This window comes from Triticum urartu, chromosome 1, assembly GCF_003073215.2.
Source record: "Triticum urartu cultivar G1812 chromosome 1, Tu2.1, whole genome shotgun sequence".
In the NCBI taxonomy this organism is placed as follows: Eukaryota; Viridiplantae; Streptophyta; class Magnoliopsida; order Poales; family Poaceae; genus Triticum; species Triticum urartu.
Genome location: NC_053022.1, coordinates 477760502 through 477786191, shown reverse-complemented (window position 1 = coordinate 477786191; position 25690 = coordinate 477760502).

The following is a 25690-nucleotide window of genomic DNA, read 5'->3' as shown; positions in this document are numbered from 1 at the left end:
AATCTCATCATGTTACTTCTAATTAATGTTGTTGGGTTTTAATTGTTCACTTAATTGGGATCGGAATGTTGTCAACCATTCTCGATGTTTCACAACCACCATGATAGTTAAATAATTTTATTCCTTTGCAGTAGGGAAAAACTGGCTTTACGCAAAACTGTAACCATAGAGCTTTCCACCAGCCATATATGCATATAGTATAGCTGTTTCATTTCCATTACTCTCTATGTGTTACACTGCCAGCATATTACATGTGCTGACCCGTTTTCGGGCTGCAACTTCTCATGTTGCAGACTTTTCAGACGATGAGTAAGGTGCTTTTAGGTCATGGTTCTATACTCAGTGATGCCGCTGGAGTTGATGGACCCATTTATCTTCCAAGTCTTCCGCTGTTACCGACACTAGATGGCCTTAAGCCATATTTATTGTAATAAGTTCTCTTTGAGACAACGATGTAATAAGTGTGTGATTGCCACTCTGCTATAAATCCTTCGCTGTACTATGTGGTGTCAGCATTACTGATCCAGGGATGACACCCGAGCACAGTAGGCTTGATCCATTCGGGTCGGGTCGCCACACCGGTTGGCTCCCACGCGTTCCGTTGCCTCCCAATGAACACGACGCATTCCGTTGCCTCCCCATGAACACGACGCATTCCGTTGCCTCCCCATGAACACGACGCATTCCGTTGCCTCCCCATGAACACGACGCATTCCGTTGCCTCCCCATGAACACGACGACGACGCTGTTTCTTCGTTCCGACCCAGCCATATACACCAACCCTGGCCGTACGTATGCGCGAGTAGGCGTTCGAGACCCCGCCCGTATGTACACATACGTGGCCGTATTTTCTTTCTTGCACCCTGGCCGCCTCTACTACGACACGTGCGCGCCTCTACATCAACCAGTATATATGTACGTACACGTTCGCGACCAGAATGACAACACTACGTACGCTTCGACCAGGAGGGTCCTGACTGTCAGGCACATCCTTGCGTGCGAAGATGTAGCTGGTGGGTCCCAGCAGTCAGGGGGGCAAAATACGGTGGCACGTCCAGTGGGTCCCGCTGTCAGGTGGAGGAATAATTATTTTGCACGTAATAAGGAGGCACTTCCTTGTTGCGGACGTGGACCCAGCTGTCAGCCTCTCCACATACAGTCCACGTCCGATGGAAGCCGTTCCTTGACCACGTTGACCACGCCGCGCCAAGAGCACGAGGGCGGTGGACGACGGCGAGGCCTAGGAATGGGACGACGCGGAGTCGGGGAAGACGCGACAGTGGATGCCCACGCGTAGAGGAGTACGAGGGTTCACTGGTTTGCTGCGGTGTGAGGATGTCGTCGCTGCAGAATAACAGGGGGTGTGGGTGAGTAGAGGGATGGCCTAGCCATCGGTGGGAGTAGTAGGGGGCGGTGAGGCCTCCGCTGCATCGCAGCCGGCCACGGGAGGCAGGAGCACGAGGCACGACCGGCGCTGGTTTGGGCGGCTGGAGCAAGAAGACCAGAGGTTGAAGAAGCACTACGGCCGTTGGATGGATATCGTACGGTCACTGGAGCTAGAATCGTGCATATTGACTAAGTTGACAAAGCCCTCCGTCCCCGTCAACTTAGTAGGCCCACAAGTCAGCCTGCCACTATACTGGGTCCCAGCTAACAGGGGGAGTATTCATTTTTTTGCGTAATAAGGAGGCACTTCCTTGCGTGCGAAGATATAGCTGGTGGGTCTGAGGTGTCAGCGGCGGTAACGTTTTTTTCGCGAAATACAGAGGCCCTTTCGGTGGGTCCCTGATGTCAGGTGGAGGAATCATTATTTTGCGCCTAATAAGGAGGCATTTCCTTGCGTGCGGCCGTGGACCCAATTGTCGGCCTCTCCACGTAAAGTCCACTTCAGATGCATGTCGGTCGTTGACCATGTTGACCAGGCCGCACCGAGAGCACCAGGGCGGTGGACGACGGCGAGGGCCTAGGAAGGGAACGACACGGAGGTAGGGAAGACTCGACAGTTGTTTCCCACGCGGAGGGGAGTACGACTGTATGAGGGTTTACTGGTTCGTCTGTCATCGCCGGAGAATAACAGCAGGTGTGGGTCAGTAGAGGGATGGCTAGGCCAGCGATGGGAGTACGGTGGGGCGGTGAGGCCTGCGCGGCAGCAGAGCCGGCCACAGGGAGGAGGGAGCAGGCAGTCCCGCCGGCGCCTGTTTGAGCGGCTGGAGCAGGAAGAGCAGAGATTGAAGAAGCACGACGGCCATTGGATGGCCATCCAACAGTCACTGCTTGTGCGTCAACCTTTTTTTAGGAAAGCCTCAAATCTGTGGAAAACAGCATACAGCCCATCTACCATTATTTCTAATAATTTACAGCCCATTTGCTAATTATTAAGGTTTTTTTTGGAGCCCATATTCCTTTTGTTAGCATTACAGCCCATATTGTGGCCACGGTTAAAAAATTATACGAAATTTTGCATATTTCAGTGCGGTCCGAACTGTTTTTAATCCCAAAATTTCGACTCACATTCAAATTGATTTTAAAAATAAATGTATATCAATATAAAATCCAATGAATTCTCCATGCATAAAAATTAATGTAATTTCAAATCTCGAAATGAAAAAAAGATATTTGAAACTAATTGCAGGTTTGATGTGTTTTAAAAATGTACATCCCATTTCTCATTACTGATGGTCCATTTTCTTGGCCAGCCGAATGAAAGCTCTCCCGTCTTGAAATATTTGCAGCCCAACAGGCCTGACAAAGCGACTTACTTGGCAAATCACAAAAAAACTGGGCTGTGGCCATGGACCCAGCTGTTAGCCTCTCCACGTACAGTACTCTTCCGATGCAATGTCATTGACCACGTTGACCACGCCGCGCCGAGAGCACCAAGGCGGTGGACGACGGCGAGGCCTAGGAAGGGGACGACGCGGAGCCGGGGAAGACGCGGCAGTGGATGCCCACGCGGAGAGGAGTACGAGGGTTCACTGGTTCGGCTGCGGTGTGAGGCTGCCGTCGCCGCAGGGCCTGGCTAGCGGTGGGAGTAGTAGGGGGCGATGAGGCCTAATAGGCAGCACAGCCGGCCACTGGAGGCAGGAGCAGGCGGTCTCCCCGGCGCTGGTTTGGGCGGCTGGTGCAAGAAGAGCAGCGATTGAAGAAGCAGCAGGACCGTTCGATTCAAATCCAACGGTTACTGCTGCTAGAATCGTTTGTTGACTAAGTTGACAAGCCCTGCGTACGCGTCAACTTAGTAGGCCCACAAGTCAGCCTCCCAACCGCTGCGCCCTAGATGTCAGTGGGAGGAATCATTTTTTCGCGTAATAAGGAGGCAGTTGATTGCGTACGGCCAGGCCAGCGGAGGGAGTAGGGTGGGCCAGGGAAGCCTGCGCGGCATCATAGCGGGCCACAAGAGGAGGGAGCAGGCAGTCCCGCCGGCGCTAGTTTAGGCGGCTGGAGCAGGAAGATCAGAGATTGAAGAAGCACGTCGGCCGTTGGATGGACATCCAACCCTAATTGCTACTAGAATCGTGTGTTCACTGACAAAGCCTTGCGTAAACAAGTCAGTCTTGAAACCTGTGGCGTGTACAGCCCATTTGCTATTATTTTTATAATTTTACTCATTTTCTAATTCATATGGAATTTATTGCAGCCCGTTTTCCATTTTTAGAATTGCTGGCCATTTTCTGGTCAGTACCAGGGTCAAAAAATTAACTAAATATGTGGGAAATTTTGAAAATTCGCAAATTTTTGCTGGGGAACGAAATATTCCTAATCCAAAAATTAATTACCATACTAAAACAAATTTGAAAATAAATTAGTACTATGTCATGTTAAATCTAATGAAATACGTATAAGATATCAGTGAAGAAGAAAAACAAAAAAAGAAACTTATATCCCATTTGCTATAAATTTTTTTGGAATTTTCATCCCCTTTTGATATTACTTTTAACACACATTGACCATACTCTTTAGCCAGGCCAGAATGCATCCCTCCTCGTCTTGAAAGATTTGCAGCCCAGTAATTCGGAGAAAACAAATAGGCCTAGCTTGGGTATTCTTCAAAAAGAAATACTGGGCTACCTATTTTCCCAAAGAACTGGTGCATGAGCATTTAGCTTTATTTATTTATTTATTTATTTATTTACTTATTTATGTTTAGGGGACCATGAGCATGTACCTGGGCCGGATTCATGTGAGAGCCTCCCTTCTAGTTAATTATGGGCTTCTCTATTGGGCCTTCATCAGTGGGCTGCATGTTATCAACAAGTGGAAAATGTGTTCCGAGTTCCAAAAAAATGTGTTCCGTACGATAAATAGTATGCGCTACGTACGGTACGGGGCACTAAAGGATCGAACCATGCAACAACTTCCAAAACATTGTGTTTGTCATTCTAACAACACATTTATTCAACCAACAAACGAAATATACTACTGATTGTACATTGAAAACAGCAGCAGCAGCAACCAGGGCTGGGGGTGCAACAGAAGCAGTAAGCAGGCTAGAAGAGTGAAGATGCAGCTCTCTCTTCCAAACCAAACATCAGCCATCATTACAAAAGGGCTACCAAAAAGAACAAGTGTATGCATCAAACTAAATAAAGATCCTACTACACCAAGTGTACGCATCTAACTAACTGGCTCAGGTAGACGTTACTATTTATTAAGCTATAGAGATTGGCTGACGGCTTGAACCAGATGGGTGCCTGACGGGGGAAACTCCAGCCAGCAGGTCGAAGTCTGATACTTGCGACCCTCTCTCCTACTTTGGGCTGCAGAGCGTGGCAGCACATATCAGGGTATGGTGCATGCAGAGACGCATGGTACGCTGTGTACACACAGTTTTGCCTGATGAATGAAACCGCGCTGCCATCATGATCCTTGCCATCGGTTATCTCCTGGTTAATCGAATAATTTAGTCCGACAAACAGAGAGCGTGTACCAAGGCTACTTACCAGCCTCCAGTCAAAAACTCCTGAAGGCGTAGAGAAGCTGGGATCCTGCTCAAAGACCTTGCAGTGACTGTGATTGTATTCTGCAAAACAACACGTCCGGTACGTGCGAACAATCATCAATCTTTCGCCGTCGTCTGATCGAGCCAGGAACCACCTGCAACTTCCATGCCGCTTTTTTTGAAAGGTTTTGGGATTAGGAAGGGTAGGGACACCAGGCGGCCTACAACATCATATCAAGTTGGAGTCAAATAAAAAAGGGCTCTTGGTTTAGTCAATCTTAAGAATAGCATGTTATGAGCATGAATATTTTTTCAGCAAATGTTGACAGTAATATAAGCAAGCCATCATGATATCATAGGAAAGTAACATACTGCTGTAACAGCCATTTGTAGCGATGACTGGAGTAGGCCAGCAATACGTCCAGCCATAGAAGGAGTCGACAGCGTAAATGAAGCCCTTGTGTTCAATGGCATCAGAGAACCATGGAGGATGTATGATCCTGCGATGGACGTGCAGATTTATCCACTTACCGCAGTGACCTGTCAGATAGGCGAGACTGCGGTTGAAGAACGCAATTAGCCTAAAGTCTTTATAATTCACAGATCTTGTGGGCACTTGGTAGATTACAACCTTGAGCAAATCAAACTCGGTATCATGTTGGCTACTGTAAGATTCCGAGTATTCTGGGCCGTGGTGCCAAAGCAGTGCAGTGTTAATCGAAGGAAGGGGGATCAATCGCCGGGTGTAGACCTCCACGAGCATCCAGCTGCCGTGACCATCGACGAGCACCATCCAAGACGTGTTCATGCCGACCCAGTACATACCGTTAATGTAGTTGAGGCTGACGGGGATCGGATCGCAGTCAAGGGGGTTGATGCTCGCCACCCTATGATCGCTATGCTGCGTGACACGCCGTTTCTGAAGATTAGGCGGCATCAGCAAGCAAGGAGCTGGCTTAAAAAGCTCCGGCCCGAGGGCTTTGAGTAAACGATACAGCCCCGACAAGCACGCGGCGAGCGCATGGTACTGAGATTGTCCACACGCGAAACAATGAGCTTGATTACCTCTGTGGGGAGCGAATTCCAGCCACTCTTTCGGTGGACGCTGCTCGGTTCTGCCATTGTTAGTGCTTGGGTTTCAGACGAGGGGGGAGGCGCCTTAGCGGGGATGGAAGATTGGACGAGATTACGTGCGGACAAAGATGGAGAAGCGAATATGTGCTGCGGGAAGTGGACAGGTGATGATGACTACAGCACGCCGCTTGACTTACGAGACACATACCAACAACGCAGGGTCATGTCGATGCCAGACAACTTGCTTGAGTGATCACAGTACTGGTACTCCCTACAATGCTATGCCCTAACTTGCTTGAGTAGAGTAGTAGAGTAGGACTTTGCTCTACTACTAGCACCGGAGGAGTAGTATATTCTAATCTAAAATAGTTACAAACTTCAATGCCCAAGCGTGGAACGACTACGAACCGTGCTCAAAGACCGTGTCTACGTGGTGTTTGGACATGGGTGACAACCTCAACGCCAACGGTGCTGCTCCCGTTGCACCGTATGTGTTTGTCCTTCCCGGTCGAAATCGTGGTAGAATTCATGATTCTACTCTGTATCCTACTACTATGCTAGTCCACATGATTAGTTGCGAATGACGACTTCTTCCCCGACCTCGGGAACCTCATCCTCGACGACATGGGCGACAACGTCAACACCGGCAACCAGTGAGATACAGGGTGTAGGAAGCGGTTTGGGAATTTGCATGCCTTTCCAACCAGTGAGATACTCCGTACAAAGTACCACAGAGAAATAACCACGGAGAAGGAAGCTAAAAGTAAACAATCAAACGAGCATTTTTGCATTTGTTTTACATTGAATCGTTTCACAAGATTGACTAGTGTTGTTTTTCTACTTTTACAAAAACCGCATCGTAATGTTAAAACGTGCATTTGCACGTACATAAGTAATAGTAGTACTCCCTCCGTCTAGGTGTATAAGTCTTCCCTCCTTCTTGGTCACGGTGCACAACCGAAGATGACTTATTGACCTGGACGGAGGGAGTAGCACAGTCTGCAAGCATATATCGAGAGAGACGTGTAGTGCGATAGTATATAGTAAAGTTTGTGCTATATGCATGTACTTGCAAAATGCGTACGAATACACAAGGTTTCCAAACTTTCCCTTTTGCATACTTAATTAAGGACGCTAAAAATTCCTGAACGTTCGGGATTTATCATTTGCGTCCCAAAACTAATGAGATCGCCTTACGAAACAAAAATTATACTCCTCCTAAAAGCCACGGCGCTCGCAGGAGCGCTTGCGGCGCGCCACGAGTGCCCTGGTGCGCGGCCGTTTCCCAGCGCGCCGACACAACGCCTCTTCCTCAGCCTCGCAACTCACGAGGTGCTGATTGGCGACTTGCCGGCGGGCGAGCGCGATCTCACCGGTGTGGTGATCCGGCGCCAATAGGTACTCCTCCTCGCTGGAAGCGTGCACCCGGTCCACGTACCGCCAAGCGTAGATGAGGCGCTTGGGCCCGACTGCACTCAGGGCGTCGGCACGGGCATCCTCCGCCACCCTCACGGCCCTCGCACAAGCCTTCTACCAAAGAGCCAATTGCCTAACTCTCTCGGACGCGACATAGTCCTCCCAGGCAGCTTGTTCCGCGGTGCGCTTCTCTTCCTCGGCCTTCTTCTCCGCCTCTATTTTGGCGCGCTCTGCTGGAGGCAAAGCCTCCCACAAGGCGACATCCATTTCTTTCCAAAGCTCCTCAAGGCTGGGGGGCTTGGCGGGCGGCGCGGCGTTCTCCTCGTAGCGGGGAGCCGACGCGTCCTCCGGCGCGCATGCTGTCGAGATTGGGAACGCTGACGTGTCCACCTCGACGTGTCGCGGCGAGGAGAGGAATGCCGATGCGTCCTCCTCGACTAGTGGTGGCGAGGAACGGAACGGCGACGCGTCGCGTAGCGGCGAGGAGCGGAACACTGACGCGTCCTCCTCGACTAGTGGCGGCGAGGAACGGAATGACGACGCGTGACCGTCCGCGCGGTGCAGCGAGGGGCTCCTAGGGCTTGGGAGGGGTGATGCCATGGTGGTCGACGTGAGAGGTAGGGGGAGGAGATAGCGATGAACGTGAATGTGAGGGGGAGGAGATAGCGATGTCGTGGGAGGCACAGTATTTATAGCGAGCAATGGCACACCTATGTAAGATATGGACTGAGCTGCACTGACTTAACTGCCGGTCCAGTTGCATCACTGACATGTGGGCCAGACCCCTATTGGGCCCATATGTCAGTGACCGAATGCACCTGCAGTTAAGTAACAACTACGTGGGCATATTTGTTGGAGTAAATTACGGGGGAGCAAAGGGGTGGAAATATTGCTGGTCACAACGATTGGACGAGCGTGGGGGGAGGAGAGTCATGCATGCAGATTTTTTCACACGGGGTGGAGTGGTGGGACCGCCGGAGGGAGAAGGAGAGTTTGGCAGGCATATTGTTTCCACACATGGAGAGGAAAAAATTTGGAGACGAATGGGCTTCCTGCAGGTATGGGGAACGGTGCATAATAAATCATCTTGCATGCCGTGCTAGGTATAGTCTCAAGTCATTAAAAATAAACACGCCCCACACATGTTCATATTTCAAGGTGCATTAAATTATTGCATGCGATGATTAAGGCTGGCCATAATGGTGGTATCTTAGCTGGTATCATGCACACGGGAATAGCAAACATGCTGATGTGGCAAAGAATTAAAGAAGAGAGGGGGGGTTAGAGTAACTAGAGTTCATGCATGCATTGGTAAACACATTTTTTGTGGAGAACGACAACACTAGTTGAGTACTTTTGCAGACTTCAAAAACTATTCCACAATGTGTCAACATTCACAATGTCAAATCAATATTTTTACACTCATTATAAAACGTAGTTCTTATACTCCCTCCTTCCATCTATATAGGGCCTAATGCGTTTTTCAAGGCTAACTTTGACCAAATGTTAGAGCAATAATATATGACATGCAACTTACACGAAGCACATCATCAAATTCGTATGTGAAAGGAGCTTTCAATGATATAATTTTCACATTATGCATGTCATGTAGTATTAATTTTATCAATAGTCAAAGGCGGTCTTGAAAAACGCATTAGGCCCTATATAGATGGAAGGAGGGAGTACTCATTATAATCAGTACTCCCTCCGTCTAGGTGAGCAAGTCATCTTACATTGTGCACTGTGACCAAGGAGGAGGGGGAAACGAGAGATCTTAATGTTTATTTGCTAATTAATAGCATTGCATGCAATGAACTAACCACTGCATGTCGTGTTTGGTAGTCTCAAGTCAATAAAAGCATGCACACCCACATCTCCTATTGGTTGATATGTCAAGAAACAAGAAATGAGGTAGAAGTTAATGCACCGCGCCTAAGTGTTTTGGGAGTATTGTAGATATTGATATTTTTAGTATAAGTTTGGTCATGGGATTTCATTGATGCCTGTCAAAGCGTTGACAGGTCTGCTATGCGTGACCTGAAGATTTAAGCGTTGAGCATCTCGAAGTTGATCAACAATCTTCAATTGTCAAAGATTAGTCGTTCAACCAATAAGGTGGCACACTTAATCGCTAAGTATAGCTTTGACAATAGATTAGATGGTATTCTTGTAAATAACGTACCGCCCTGTGTGGTGAATATTATATCGAATGAGTGTACTAGTGTGGCTGGTTAATTAATATAAGGTGGTGTTCAAAAAAAGTATAAATTTGGTCAAACACTTTGAAAACGGTTGACGAGAGTAAAAAGGACCAGAGGGAGTATCATGCATGCGGAGTAGGCAAAAAAATTGCTTGTCTAAAAAAGGCAATTTTTTTGCTCATTTATAGCCAGTCGAAGTCTCAAAGGGCGTGACCGCGCGAGGGAGGCGAAGGTCGTGGGAGGCGCGACGTTTGACGGAATTAAGTGAAGTTACATCCACGCACCGACATGGCGTGCGAACAGGTAGAAGCTATACCGTCAGGCCTACGATATGGGTCTAGTAGACATGACATCTAGTGGGTCCCGCATAGTTCTCGAGAACTCTTTGGGGGCTTGCAGCCGTTTATCCACCGGGCAAGCCAGCAACCCCACGCCGTTCGCACGCCCTACTCGTCCCTGTCTTCAACAGTTCGCTCCCAGTCGTCCCGTCCTTTCACATTAGTTCGCTCCTAGTTTTTTTGCGGGGTACAACAGTTCAACTTCTCCTAACCCTCCTACAAAATCCATGGCCTCTCAAATCTCCATGGTCGCCGATGAGTACCAGGTTAGAGCCATCACTGGCGATCAGTTCATCGTCATCTACACACGTGGATCCGAGACGGTGAAAGCATGGCTTGTTTGCTTCCTACGCATGTTCAACAGTTCAACGGATGAGTGGGTCACTGGGCTAGATGTTGAGTACACCACAGTCCTGGGACGAGAGAAGGATCTAAAGGACGAAGAGAGGATGAAGCCCGTCGTGATCCAGGTTTGCGTACATAACGTTTGCTTGGTCTACCACATATGCCATTCCGACGTTGAGTGCCAGGATTTTAAGAACTTCCTCAAGGACAAAAGAGTGAAATTCGTTACTGTAGGCTTTAAGAATGACAGTGACGTCCTGCGTCGGATAGGTCTCGTTGTAGGCCAGCCATTCGATCTCCAGAAGGCAAGCCTGGTGTCCTCCTCTCAGCCTTCAATGCTGACACTGGCAGCAGCCATGATTGATCCTTCGTACGGTAAACTGAAGAAACCTCATCACGAGTTTCATCATGCATGGGAGTCGAAGACATTAGATGAAAATCACATCCTGTACGCAGCAATGGATGCCTACCTTTGTTTAAATATCTACAAGGGTTGGATGAAGAAGTAGAGCCCAATGTCCGGTTCAAGCAAAGAAGCATCGGCGAAGAGGAAGAGGAAGAGGGACGAGGACGAAGTCGAGGACGTGGACTCGGAATCCAAGTAGGTGGCAGTGTCGTCGCTCATGCTGGTTCTACTGCAGTGTCAAGCGGACTAGTTGCTTATTAGTTTATTTTCAAGGGTGTGTTGTGCTGAGGCCCCAGTAGAACTATGTTTATGTTCTTTCTCGTTATTTGAACTCTTTAGTACGTACAGTAGTACTAGTACTATGTCTTACTACTGTTCTTCTTGCAGTTGGTACTACTGCTTGTATCTTTGTGTTCCTGGTGTACTTAATACGTTCGTACTAGTAGTATAATTTGGGTCACTCGATTTGTGAAAGAAGTTCGATGGAGCGAAGGAAGAAGACGGCAGAAGAGGTGGAAGAAGCCCTTCTAGCCATCCATGTTGCATCAAACGGCTCACATGAGTCGACTGACCCAAATTGCTCCTTTAGATTGCAGGATCCACATGGCATTCAAGGTCTCGAAGGTAGATTCCACGTCCACACCCGGTTTGCGGGCTCGACGCGCGCGCGACCGGCTTCCGCCGCGACAGCCACCATGTGCGCCTCCTCCGCGCGGGCGGAGACGACAATGACACGCTAGTTCCTCCTCGCCGGCGTGCTGGAGCACGTGCTCGTCCTCCTCTTCGCATGCTGCGTGCATAGACGCGGCTCCACCAGCTGCTCGCGTGCTTGGCAGCACGGCGGCATCGCGAGGAGGGACTGCAGACGACGTGAGCGAGCGAGCCTTCGGCTTCATGCCACAGGGATGGCGGCGACACGGCGGTGATGGGCGAGAAATTGTTGGCTGGAGCAGGCGGGCGCCAGCATGCGCAGCGGCGACGGCGGCATATTGATGAGTGCGCGTGTGGGAGCTTACTTTAGTTCTATATATAAGGTTGGTCAAACTTAAAAAGAAAACCATACTAGTACACGTAAACATTAGACTTAGGCAGCGCTTTTATTAGTTACTAGCTTATGTTCTTGCCCATTGTGACCAGCCTTAGTACCACGGCCACGATACAGAATCCTGTGCAAGCGCGTGAACCGTGGCTGCGCGGTCGATCAAACGGTGCGTCACCGTGTCGCGCTCGAAGGACATCCACTGAACCTTTTTGTGTGTGTGAAAACAATCCTTGAATATTACTCAACTTTTTTCCTGCGAAAGTTCTTGACGGTGCAAATTTCCATATATTTGAATTTAGCTCCAGTTCGTGTTTATTTGGATTTGGATGTTTTAGGTGTGCCCTAGTTTTTTTTAATACTGATTTTGTGTGTGTGACTGAGAGAGAACGTGTGTATGTTTCCATATGTGTGTTGTGGCGGAAGGGCAATGTGGAGACGGTGTGCATGTGATACAGACATAGAGAGGTGTGAATGTGCAAATGATCGTGCATGAGTGAGACATAGACAGATGCTGATACGTTGTGTATACATGAGAGAACGGTCTTCTAGTTTACTTGTGTGTGTGAGAGAGAAAGAGAGAGGGAGAGAGAGACAGAGAGAGGAGCATCCGTAACACAACAACCATCTCTCTCGATTCGTCCGTCCTTTGCACGGTCGCATGCAACACATGCATCAACGCGCACATTTTGACACCCTCACCCGGCCCCTGCCCACCTCAAGGCCCGCACAATGTCTTCGTGAATACCCATTTCTCTCCTTAGGTTTGTTTTCTCTCAATATCTGACACACACACAGAGACACACGCAGCACAACACACACACACACTCCCCCGAGCACACAATTCATCCCCATCCAAGGTTATACGACGACCACCCTCGCTTGTGCTTCTTTGCACCCCAACATGCACAACACCTTAATCCTCAAAGAGGGTAACGAGCAGATTGAAGACGGCGACCACACCGCGCTAGAGAATGCGGGGTCATTTGGAAGCAGGGTGATGTGACGACGGCTGACTGACTCCTCCCCCCACCCTCTCTCTCTCTCTCTTGCACAAAATTACCATTCCCTCTCTCCCCCGCACAAAATTGTCAATCCCTCAACCCACGAGATCCTTCCCCTCTCATCCATGTTTTTCCTGCTCTCTCACCAAACATGTTGTCTCTTCTCCATCCACGTATACAGAATCCAGATGCACACGCATCTCATGTATATTACATGTATGCATCTTTCTCACAGACCTAACTTCTTCCTCTCTCTTTCTCTCTCTATCTCTCTCTCCCTGTCTCGTTAGTTTTGTCTCCTACTCTCTCGTCCACATACATACTCCCCCCGGTCCTTTTTACTCTGCATATAAGGATTGTCCGAAGTCAAACTTCGTAAAGTTTGACCATATTTATATGGAAAAGCATTAACATCTACAGTCCAAAATTTATACAATATGAAAAGTAAAGTCATGACGCATATAATGTTGTTGATTTCACATTCTAAATCTTGGTACTTTTTTCTATAAACTTGGTCAAAGTTTACGAGGTTTGACTTCAGACAAATCTTATATGCGAACTAAAAAGGACCGGAGGGAGTACAATCTTTCCTGCCCTATCTCCTCCATCTTCAAAAGCTCTCTCCGCACATTTCATTCACACATTGGGATATGTCAAAATGTTGCTTCTATAATGGCTGATGTAGAGTTATGGTTGTTCTTGTTGCATCCTACAAAGTAATAACTATGAAATGCATTTAGATTCTCATTTGACTGGAATTATGTGAGTTTGAGCATGTTGTGAAGTACTATAGACCTTGTATACATCTTGGGATTCGACAATGATTGTAACTATTGAATTGTATAGACCATTACATTCAAAGTCAATAGCCTAATATATTTATTTCACAATTTCAACAAATGATTAGTTCACTACAAACTAAGAAAACAAATGTGTACTCCCTCCGTTTTTATTTAAGTCCGCGTATTAGCATTGGTCAAAGTCAAGTTTTGTAAACTCTCAGAAAGCTTATAACAAAAAATATTAACATATACAATAACAAATAAATACCATTAGATTCATTATTGAATGTACTTTCACATCATACATATTTGTTATGGTAAATGTTTATATTTTTCTATAAACTTGGTCAAACTTTAGGAAGTTTGACTTCGGCCAAACCTAATATGCAGAGTTTACTACTACTGCTCGCTAGTTGCTTAGCCGAATCACTCAACACACCACACGGGGAGTCCATTGTCACAAAATTTTGAGGTCAGCGGGAAAATCTCCGACGACCCTGATTCGAGCAGTGGGAAGTTACCATCATAGCCTTCGGAACAGGCCTCCGGATGACGCTTGGTATTGGGCTGTTTTCGTAACTTCAGGTTCACCCTACCCAGCCAACCCCACCCCGGCACCCAGTGTAGTACACCTGAATACTCCTGAATTTCTATCCCCGTCACAAAATAGACTTCTCCACGGCACCGCAACCTTCGTGCTCCTCCCCTTTACATCGGCGCAGTCGTCCACCGCAGGCATCGGCCTCATCGACAACCTCGTACGCCGCACTGGAGCCGGTCCACCGTCGTTGTCGTACACGGAGCCTCTTCCCCGGCATCGTCTTCCACGGTCTCGGATATGCTTCTCGGAAGCCGACGCCGAGCGCAGAAGTACCACCATCGTGGACAATGAACTGACTCCCGTTGCCGACCATGACTCACAGAGGCCGCCGCAACCATCGTTCTCCTCCTCGATTGGTAATGTGTGTATTGAATCACTTAGCAGTACATGTGCAGTTCCAATTTTTTTTCATACCTGCCCTTCAAATTTCCTGGGTGCTATTGTTCCCGTAAAAGTAATTGGTTATAGCCTCCATTGTCCAACAGAATATCAGCTTGTAATTGTGCATCACTCCTGTATCGCGTTGTGCTTGGGTAGGTTTTTCATCTGCAACCAGTAGTGTGACAAATGATGGAAAGGTTTTTAGAACTAGCAAAATGCCCATGCGTTCCACACATCAAGATGCATTTGTATGAGTAGTTTATCTTGTTGGAGATGCTCTAACATGGCAGACGGGTGCTTTAATGTTGCCCACAAGATGCGCGAGTATTACTAGTAGTATATTTTTCTTGCCATGTTGAGATTTTAAAACCACGAGTGCGAACATGCAGAGGAGCAATGAAGACCAAACACGGGATATTCGAGACATCTTCAAGGAGCGTGGCAAGTTAAAGAGGAGCTGCACCGAACCTGTAAAACGAGCTTTGGTAAGTAACACCCTTTCAATTACTTTTGTGTAGCCTCGTGTTCTTCGATGTTATATGTTTTAGTTTCTGTTTCTCTTAAGCGTGGTGTTCTTCGATGTGTAATAAGAAGAGTCTTAATCGTCCTAATGCTTTCGTTTTTAGCTTGATGTAGGAAGTGGGTGTTCTCACCTTGTAGTCTGTTTTTATTTATTTTTTCCTTTTGAATTCACTTCTTCGAGTTCTGTTTATCTGGCTTCTACTAAATGGATCTAGGTTGCTCTGAGTATTGATCTAAAAAAGAAGTAACTTCATGTCAGGATGCAGTTCCTGCGAGGAGGGAAGTATGGTCAACCTCGAGATCATGTTTCCAAAATGAGGCTAGATTACACACAAGGTGCCAATTCCCTAATGATGCTGGATTAGACACAAGGTGCAAATTCCCAGATGATGCTGGATTACACACAAGCCAGGTGGAGCCATCAGCTGTTCGTGTCCTCGTGGCATCAGTAAAGGCTGAAAGAAAGCATGCAGCAACCCTTGAGAATGTAGCTGAGTTCCTGAAGAAGCGAAAAGAGCAATCAGATGCTCTCTTCACCCAAGCCAAAGAAGAGATGGAAGAAGCCAGAAATAAGCTAGCAGAGGCAGAGCAGGCTAGGCGTCTCCTACTGTCTAAAACTGTTGTCAATACAAAATTTCCTTCATAATAGCTAGGTTCAAATGTTTATCCAGTCAGCATGCCTGTTGTGATGTCCGTGCATCTACTGATGTGGCACAAAATGTTTTTTTTCGGGTCATGTAATAACAGCAATTACTTTCCAAACAATAACAGAGGAAGCATTGGACATGGTATAGTTCACGCGCAAGCCCGACATTCCAAGTTCAACTTCCACATCAAACTCAATGTTCACAGATATCTGCACATTCATACATAATGTCCAGAACCATGATTCACTTCAAAGCCAAAAAAAAGTGAGGAGAGTTATAAATAAAGAAAATACTCTACTAGTTCCTGCTACCAGTGCGAGCACAACAAGTCAAGACCATGCGTGAATTTCCTCTCATTTGAGACAAGCACGCCCTGAATGTACGTGGTTCCCCCTTGCTCTCTACCTCCCTTTTCCCCATTCGTACTCCGTGGGCGCCAAAACACCCTCTCCACCCCAGCCTCCTCCGTCCGCCACCCCATCCACCGCTGTTCTCCTCGACCATGCCGGAGCTGATACCCGGCGCCGCCGTCCATTACAAGAGATCGACCTCTTTCATCCACGGCTTCGGACCGGGATCCTTGCATCCCATCCTCTCGCTTCATCCCTGTCGTCGTCCACCTTGCCGGCGCCGCTCCTATGACCGTCTCGTCCACCGCGCCTCGCCGCCACCATCTACCCCCCTAGATCTGCTTCCACGCTACCGACAACCATCGCTACCGCAACACCGTCAAATTCTCAGCAGATGCGTACACGGCGCCGCACCAGAGGCGGTACTCTTTCGTATCTGCTCAACTTATTTATCGCAGCAAGAAAATAGATGGCCACTACTTTACTCTGATTTCTTGTCTTGGTTGCGAAGTTGCCTTTGTCCGGTTTGCATCTTCAGATCCGCCATGGCACGCTCAACACCATACTCGCAATGCTTATGGTTTTCCCCTTTTATATTCCACACTAGTTAAATCATAGTAGACTAAATTTCAAAATTGTGTCAGTCGATTTTTCAGAGCTCGCCGGAGTTCGCCGGTGCGATCGAAGGGGCTCGGGTGGGGACGGTGGTTGTGGGGGGCAGTGGTGGGGCCTCGTCGAACGAAGAAAACTCGAGGGGGGGGGGGGGGGGGGGGGGGGTGGCAGAGGAACACAGGCGGTGGGGCCGGTGGTTCGGTCGGCGGCCCGTGTTGTGTTCTATATGGGAAGCACAGTATGTTCCTTGTCAGGAAGGGGTGCATGGACATTTGCAGTCAACAACTGATAGAGCTGGCCTGTACGTGATCGATAGGCTTTCAATTACTAGCGGCAATACAACACCGTAATTTCTAGCCAGTTCCACTTTCCCGATTTATATATCCTGGTTATGGTGTACCCCTGTTATGTACACTATGGGGCTGTTTGGTTTGTGACTAACTTTGCCAAAGATTGACACACCTAAGGTTAGGCAAGTTTGACCAACTTAGGTGAGTGTTTGGTTCAAGCCACATCTTAGGCAAGCCACACTTGGACCCCACATGGCATACACACAAAAAGTGTGGCAGGATTCCCTTAGGCTTGCCAACTTGTGGCTCTCATTTTGATGAACTAACCTTAGTCAAGTTTGGCAAAAATGTGTGGCAAAGTGTGGAAATGCTAGTCCTAAAACCAAACATATGATCTGCCTAGTTGCTGTGTGGTCTTGTTATCATGGTTTGGCAATAAACTCTCTATACAGTATATTATGAACCTATCATCTACTAGCTATCCTTATATCTAGAGCCTATTTTTTTGGGTACTTGTGCCAGATTATATAAATGCACGCACCATATTATAGCACACATGAGCTCTCCCATCAGAATCCAGTGATAGCACACAAGTGTTTACATGGGCGCCCCTATATTAGAATATCATCTGCATTACAAAGATAATCTCACAACTATTTATGTTTTCATGGTTCTCAGATATTATACGCAATTACAGTGAATATCAGAATCCGCGCATCAGAAGAATATTGTGGAACACTGCAATGACTTACAAAATTGGCAGCAAGGCATTGAGTGCCATTCTGGAAGCAATGAAACTCGTACGCTCCCCACCTGTTGATTCTTGTTCAGAATATCATCCTAATGACTATTCTATCCTCGAGGAGTCAAAGGCATATGGCCTGTCCTGTTCACCCATCAAGGTGCCTGTTATAATTTGGCAAGGTTTTATTGATTGCGCGTATCTTGCATATGTTGTCTTGCATTTCTTCTACTTTGTTGCACCGCCATCTGCTTAGTTTACTCATCATATATGTCGAGATGCCATGCCCATCCATTATCAATACATATTCCATCTATCATCATACCATGTTTTTCCACTCAAATGTTGTTCTTGTGCATCAGACATCAAAAAGGAAGAGGGTGATTGCCGAACCTGAAGGAGCACCAGCAAAGTCCTTGAAAAACGTGGTGGTGCCAGAGAAATCAGACAGCACCCCACTTATATTGGCTGTACAACCAGTGACACAAAACGTAGGACCGACTCCAGCAGACTATACCCATACTTCACTGGCCACACCACTAGCCCCACCACACAGGACCTGCACTCCAGCAAAAGGTATACCGATTTCATTTGCCATAGCACCAGCTGTACCACAGAAAAATCCCACTCCAGCAAAAAGTACAGCAAGTCCACTTGCCGAAGACCTATCCCAACTGCAGAGACGACCAATTCCTACAGATTGGAACCCCATTCCATTTATTCCCAGTTTAAAAGACAATGCTTTCAATGTTGTTAGGGACTACGTGCATATATTCCCATCATGGGAAGATTATTGTGAAGACAAACACCATTTTCACATCTTCCTGTCCAACTTACCTGTTAGTGCTATTATTCATGGCTATTATTTTCCTGTTTTCTGCTGATTGAACACATCAATGATTTACATTACATTGTTGTAAATAGGTGAGGGTCAATCTGGATAGTCATGACGAGCAAAGCTTGCTTGTGCTTTTCAAGGAAGCACTGCAGCAGTATCGGTGTTACCTGAGGAAATCACACTTTGATGGCAAGTCTATAAACGAATTTCCGGTGAAGTCTCGTGTGCTAAATTTAGAAGACATTGAATGGAAAAACCTTGTTATGCACAGGTCTCGTTCCCAGGATGAGGTACTATCTATGAAATCACATGACAATTTGAACTTCTACTTTTCCGCATGTGCCTTACGGATCTTTTTTGCAGGAAATCTGCTCAAAGAAGAATTCCGGTTTGACAAGAACGACTGGATATCGCAAATATGTTGCCCGCTGCTTTGCTCTCGTTAGTACTTGTTGTCCTGTATCACTGTACTTGCATACATACCTGGTTCATTATGTGACAGTAGTATGCATGATAGCTTGCTTATCAATTGTTCGCTCCAAATTATCTGATCTGTATAAATGGTTACTTTAGTGTAGAATATATCCAATGCCAATGTTTTTTTAGCTCTGCATTGTTCTTGTAAGTACATGCTGTCCTTTATCAGTGTACTTATAATGACAGGTAGTTGTTCATGTACCATCACTCTGCAGCTTATTTTCCTTTGCCCTCCATTTTCTACACATCAGATCTATATTTACTCTTACCATAAGGTTGGTACTGAAGAAGTTTAGCTGTGCATTGCTCTTGGCTGTACCTTTTGCCTGTATCGCTGCACTTACATTTATAGCTACTTGGTTATGTAGCATCACTCTTCATCTTATCTTAAATATTCTCCATTTTTTCGTATATTATCACATCTATATTTACTCTTAACGAAATGTAGAATAAAGGCAATGCTTTTGAAGAAGATTCTGTGGTAAACTTCTTGAATTGCCCCCCCATCAGCATGGACAAGGCCTTTATAGAGCCTGTCTTCACCAATAATGTAAGTTTGTCCATTTCAGGCCTTCAAACTTTGTTGTATATATTTGGTTAGGCATGACTGCAACAGCTGTTTATTTTTAGTGTTTTCATCAAATTGCTTGTTAGTTTATTATATGTAGTTCATAAACAAAAGTTCGTCCTTTCTCAATTTAAGTTTTTAGTTGTACAACCAAGTTCCTTCTTCATACCATGTAAATTAAACTATACAGAGCAAGTGATCTTATTTTGCACTGCATGTATGCTTCTGTTCTTCATCTGTAATCCAGTGATGTGGTGAACCTACCCACTACAGCACAATGTCATATTCTGCAATGTCTTAACTATGAAAAATGTCATATCATTCTACTATTATTTAAACCGTCTCTTTATTTGCCAATCTGAAATGGTATAAATTGACACACTAACCATTGATACTTATGAGTACTTGATTTGTAATCCAGTGGTGTCGTGAAGCTGCCAACTCCTTCACAATGTCATTTCCTGCCATGTCTTGACCTGAACAATACCATATTGTGTTAATGCAAATTTAAACTGTATCACTTTATTCATCAGTAAGAAATGTGATGAATTGTCAGCACTGATACTTTTATGTGCAAAACCTGCCATCTGTCTGCTTGTTTATCTTTCAGAGTGAGGAAGATATAAGTGTTGAACAAGCGCGGTCTCATCATCTTGCTCAGCTGCTTGCGCTGCAGCTCCCCAGCAGGGCTAACCTTTCTTGAACTCTATTGAAGTGCTGTCGGTTTTGTATATTATTTTGTCGGCGTGTTTATTTGCACTGGTGGCGATATTTGATGCCTAGTGTATGTAATCTGCTGTCTGGTTGTGCTTTATTATCTTAGTGGCGAACTTTGATGCCTAGTGGATGTAATATGCCGTAATTTCTTTATTGTATAGTATAGGTTTTTTCTTAGTCGCGATGCTGCAGTTATTTTACTATATATATATATATATATATATATATATCTTGTCTTCGCAGTAAACCGACCAAACCGTAAAATTATGGTACATAATCGGGCCGTCATGCAATCATGATGTAGGTTGGGCCTGAAACGTGCCGATCAGCTCACGGGCCGGCAGCAGCCCGAAATGAACCCCGACCCATGATTGTGCGAATCAAATCACGGGCTTTTAACAGGCCGAAAAATTGTCTCGGTCCTTGTTTGGCCCAATCAGATATCGGCTGCGAGCAGGCCGGATGCAAACCGGGTCGTAGTTAGGCCCAACTATATGACGAGCTTTTAACAGGCTGAAATTAATATAGGGCCGAAATGTTAAACGGGCCCTTAACAGGCCAAAACTAATATCAGGCCGAATTACTAAGTGGGCCTTTAGCAAGTGGGCCCAAAAGCATAGTGTCCAGTTGATGGGCCGAATCTGATATGGGCCATAATTAGGCCCAAAACTTCTTAAAGGGCCGGACCTGATCTGGGCCATAATTTGGCCCAGAACGTGGTAGGCTTTTAACGGGCCGGATCTCATATGGGCCACTATTAGGCCCAGAGCGTGGCACGCCATTAATAGACCGTATCAAATATGGGCCGGTATTTGGCCCAAAACATGGCAGCCAGTTAACGGGCCGACCTACTAGGGTCCTCAAAATCTTGTGGGCCTATAGCTGGGCCGACCCATTAATGTCAGCGAAATCTCGTGGGCCTTTAGCTGGGCCGGCCCATTATGATCCGCAAGAATTTTGTGGGCCTTTACCTAGGCCGGCCTATTATTGCACACAAAAATCTTGTGGGCCTTTACCTGGGCCGGCCCATTATGGCCCGCGAAATCTTGTGGGCCTTTAGCTGGGCCAGCCCATTATGGTCCGCAAAATCTCGTGGGCCTTTAGCTGGGCCGGCCCATTATGGTCCGCAAAATCTTGTGGGCCTTTAGTTGGGCCGGCCCATTTAAACTTGTTGGGCCGTGCCATGTGTCGACGTATCATAGGCGCCTTCTGTCCAGTGAGTGGATGACATCTGTCCTGACGATGTGCCGACACGTGTTTCCTCTAGCCAATGATGATTTTACATGTGGAAAATCCCCATTGGTCGGCGCTGTTAATGGGTTATCGGATCCAAAACTTGACCCGATAGCTTAACAGCGTTCCGTTACGGAGGATGCCACGTGTCGGTCACCCTTGACCAAAGCACTTCTATGACGCGCGATTTATCGTCATGGAAGTGGACACTTCTATGACGATAATTTTGGTAATGTCATGGAACACTTCTACGACATCACATGTATGACTATCTTGATTATGTCATAAATTTGTCATGGATGTACTTGCATGACAAAAAAAGCGACCTACTGTGACAAACATGTATCATCACGGAAGTGTATTTTTATGTAGTGGAATATGATGATGGAGGTTATATGGAGAAGACAAAAAATGATAAAGTCTCACATCGACAAGGCTAATCAACGGGCTAGGGAGATGCCCATCAATTGATGTCAATGCAAGGAGTAGGGATTGCCATGCAATGGATGCACTAGAGCTATAAATGTATGAAAGCTCAACAAAAGAAACTAAGTGGGTGTGCATCCAACTTGCTTGCTCACGAAGACCTAGGGAATTTGAGGAAGCCCATTGTTGGAATATACAAGCCAAGTTCTATAATCTAAAATTCCCACTAGTATATGAAAGTGAAAAACAAGGGACTCTCTATCATAAAGATCATGGTGCTACTTTGAAGCACAAGTGTGGAAAAAAGGATAGTAGCATTGCCCCTTTTTATCTCTTTTTTTTCTTTTTTTGGGCCTTTTTTTATTTGCCTTTCCCTTTTTTATTTTGGACAATGCTCTATTAATTATGATCATCACACTTCTATTTATTTACAACTCAATGATTACAACCTGATACTAGAACAAAATATGACTCTATATGAATGCCTCCTGCGGTGTACCGGGAAATGCAATGAATCAAGAGTGACATGTATGATAAATTATGCATGGTGGCCTTGCCACAAATACAATGTCAACTACATGATCATGCAAAGCATATGACAATGATGAAGCATGTCATGAATGAAACGGTGGAAAGTTGCATGGTAATATATCTCGGAATGGCTATGGAAATGCCATAATAGGTAGGTATGGTGGCTGGTTTGAGGAAGATATAAGGAGGGTTATGTGTGATAGAGCTTATCATATCACGTGGTTTGGATGCACCGGCAAAGTTTGCACCAACTCTCAAGGTGATAAAGGGCAATGCACGGTACCGAAGAGGCTAGCAATGATGGAAGGGTGAGAGTGCGTATAATCCATGGACTCAACATTAGTCATAAAGAACTCACATACTTATTGCAAAAATCTACAAGTCATCAAACACCAAGCACTACGCGCATGCACCTAGGGGGATAGATTGGTAGGAAAAGACTATCGCTCATCCCCGACCGCCACTCATAAGGAAGACAATCAAAGAACACCTCATGTTTCAGAAAAATTACACAACGGTTACCATACGTGCATGCTACGGGACTTGCAAACTTCAACACAAGTATTTCTCAAATTCACAACTACTCAACTAGCACAACTTTAATGTCACCAGCCTCATATCTCAAAACAATTATCAAGTATCCAACTTCTGATAGTACTCAACGCACTTTCTATGATAGTTTTTATTATACCCATCTTGGATGACTATCATATTAGGACCAATTTCATAACCAAAGCAAATTACCATGCTGTTCTAAAAGACTGTCAAAATAATATAAGTGAAACATGATAGATCAATAGTTTCTATAAAATAAAACCACCACCGTGCTCTAAAATATATAAGTGAAGCACTAGAGCAAAATTATCTAGCTCAAAAGATATAAGTGAAGCACATAGAGTATTCCAATAAATTCCAATTCATGTGTCTCTCTCCCAAAAGGTGTGTACAGAAAGGATGATTGTGGTAAACTAAAAAGAAAGACTCAAATTATAAAAGACGCTCCAAGCAAAACACATATCATGTGGTGAATAAAAATATAGCCTCAAGTAAAGTTACCGGTAGAAGGAGACGAAAGAGGGGATGCCTTCCGGGGCATCCCCAAGCTTAGGATTTTAGTTGTCCTTGAATTAGTTGTCCTTGAATTTTACCTTGGGGTGCCTTGGGAATCCCCAATCTTAAGCTCTTTCCAGTCCTTATTCCATAATCCATCAAATCTTTACCCAAAACTTGAAAACTTCACAACACAAAACTTAAACAAAAAATATCACGAGCTCCATTAGTATAAGAAAACAAACCACCACTTAAGGTACTGTAATGAACTTATTGTTTATTTATCTTGGTGTTAAACCTACTGTATTCCAACTTCTCTATGGTTCATAACCTCTGATACCAGCCATAGATTCATCAAAATAAGCAAACAACACACGAAAAACAGAATCTGTCAAAAACAGAACAGTCTGTAGTAATCTGTAGGTTTCAAATACTTCTGTAACTCCAAAAATTCTAAAATAAATTTCTGGACGTGACAAATTTATCTATTAATCATCTGCAAAAATAATCAACCTAATATCACTCTCTAGTAAAATATGGAAGCAAATCTCGTGAGCGCTAATGTTTCTGTTTTTTACAGGAAGATCGCAAAGACTTTCCCCAAGTCTTCCCAAAGGTTCTACTTGGCACAAACACTAATTAAAAGCATAAAACCACATCTAAACACAGGCTAGATGAATTATTTATTACTAAACAGATCCAAAAAGTAAGGAACAAAAATAAAATTGGGTTGCCTCCCAACAAGCGCTATCGTTTAACGCCCCTAGCTAGGCATAAAAGCAAGGATGGATCTAAGTATTATCATCTTTCGTTTTAATTTTTTTAGCGGAGTCATGCTCGAATCCTGGCGGATCTTTACGTTTCCCTTCATATTCATAAATTTTTAGATCTAAAGAATCCAACCGCTTATTGCAAAGGGCAATCAACATATTCATGCGGTGAAGATTTCCGCTAACACTCTTAAGAGGTTCAAGAGACTTTTGTAAAATTTTCGTTGCTTCGCATATTTTTCCAAAAACTTGTGTCTCTCCATGGGTATGATGTGACCCCTTTTGTTGAGGTAGTGCTCCCACTATTCCCTCTATGATTTCATGAGCAATACGGGGATCAATTTCGATAAAATTTCCTTTGGCAACGAAATCCAAGAGTTGACTATGTGACATATTTAGCCCAACATAAAAATTGCGAAGTAAAATTCTAAAATTCATCTCTAAGGTGCAATTACGATAAGATTCCATCATCCTAAACCAAGCATCTTTTAAATTTTCTCCTTGTCTTTGTTTGAAGTGAAGAACTTCAAACTCAGGAGACAAAGGGGCAGATAAAGGACTGGCCATGACGGCACACGGGACACAAGAAGTGAGCGAAAAAGAGGTGAGCGGAAAAGAGGGCGAATAAAACGGCAAAGGTGAAGTGGGGGAGAGGAAAATGAGAGGCAAATGGCAAATAATGTAATGCAAGGGATAAGAGTTTGTGATGGGTACTTGGTATGTCTTGACTTGTGGTAGATCACCCCGGCAACGGCGCCAGAAATCCTTCTTGCTACCTCTTGAGCAATGTGTTGGTTTTCCCTTGAAGAGGAAAGGGTGATGCAGCAAAGTAGCGTAAGTATTTCCCTCCGTTTTTGAGAACCAAGGTATCAATTCAGTACCTACACAAACAAATAAGAACCTCGCAACCAACGCGATAAAGGGGTTTTCAATCCCTTCACGGTCACTTACGAGAGTGAGATCTGATAGAGATAATAATAATAAGATAAATATTTTTGGTATTTTAATGATATAGATTGAAAGTAAAGATTGCAAAATAAAATAGATTGGAAACTTATATGGTTAAAGATAGACCCGGGGGCCATAGGTTTCACTAGTGGCTTCTCTCAAGATAGCATAAGTATTACGGTGGGTGAACAAATTACTGTCGAGCAATTGATATAAAAGTGCATAATTATGAGAATATCTAGGCATGATCATGTATATAGGCATCACGTCCGCGACAAGTAGACCGAAACAATTCTGCATCTACTACTATTACTCCACACATCAACGGCTATCAAGCATGCATCTAGAGTATTAAGTTCATAAGAACAGAGTAATGCATTAGGCAAGATGACATGATGTAGAGGGATAAAATCAAGCAATATGATATAAACCCCATCTTTTTA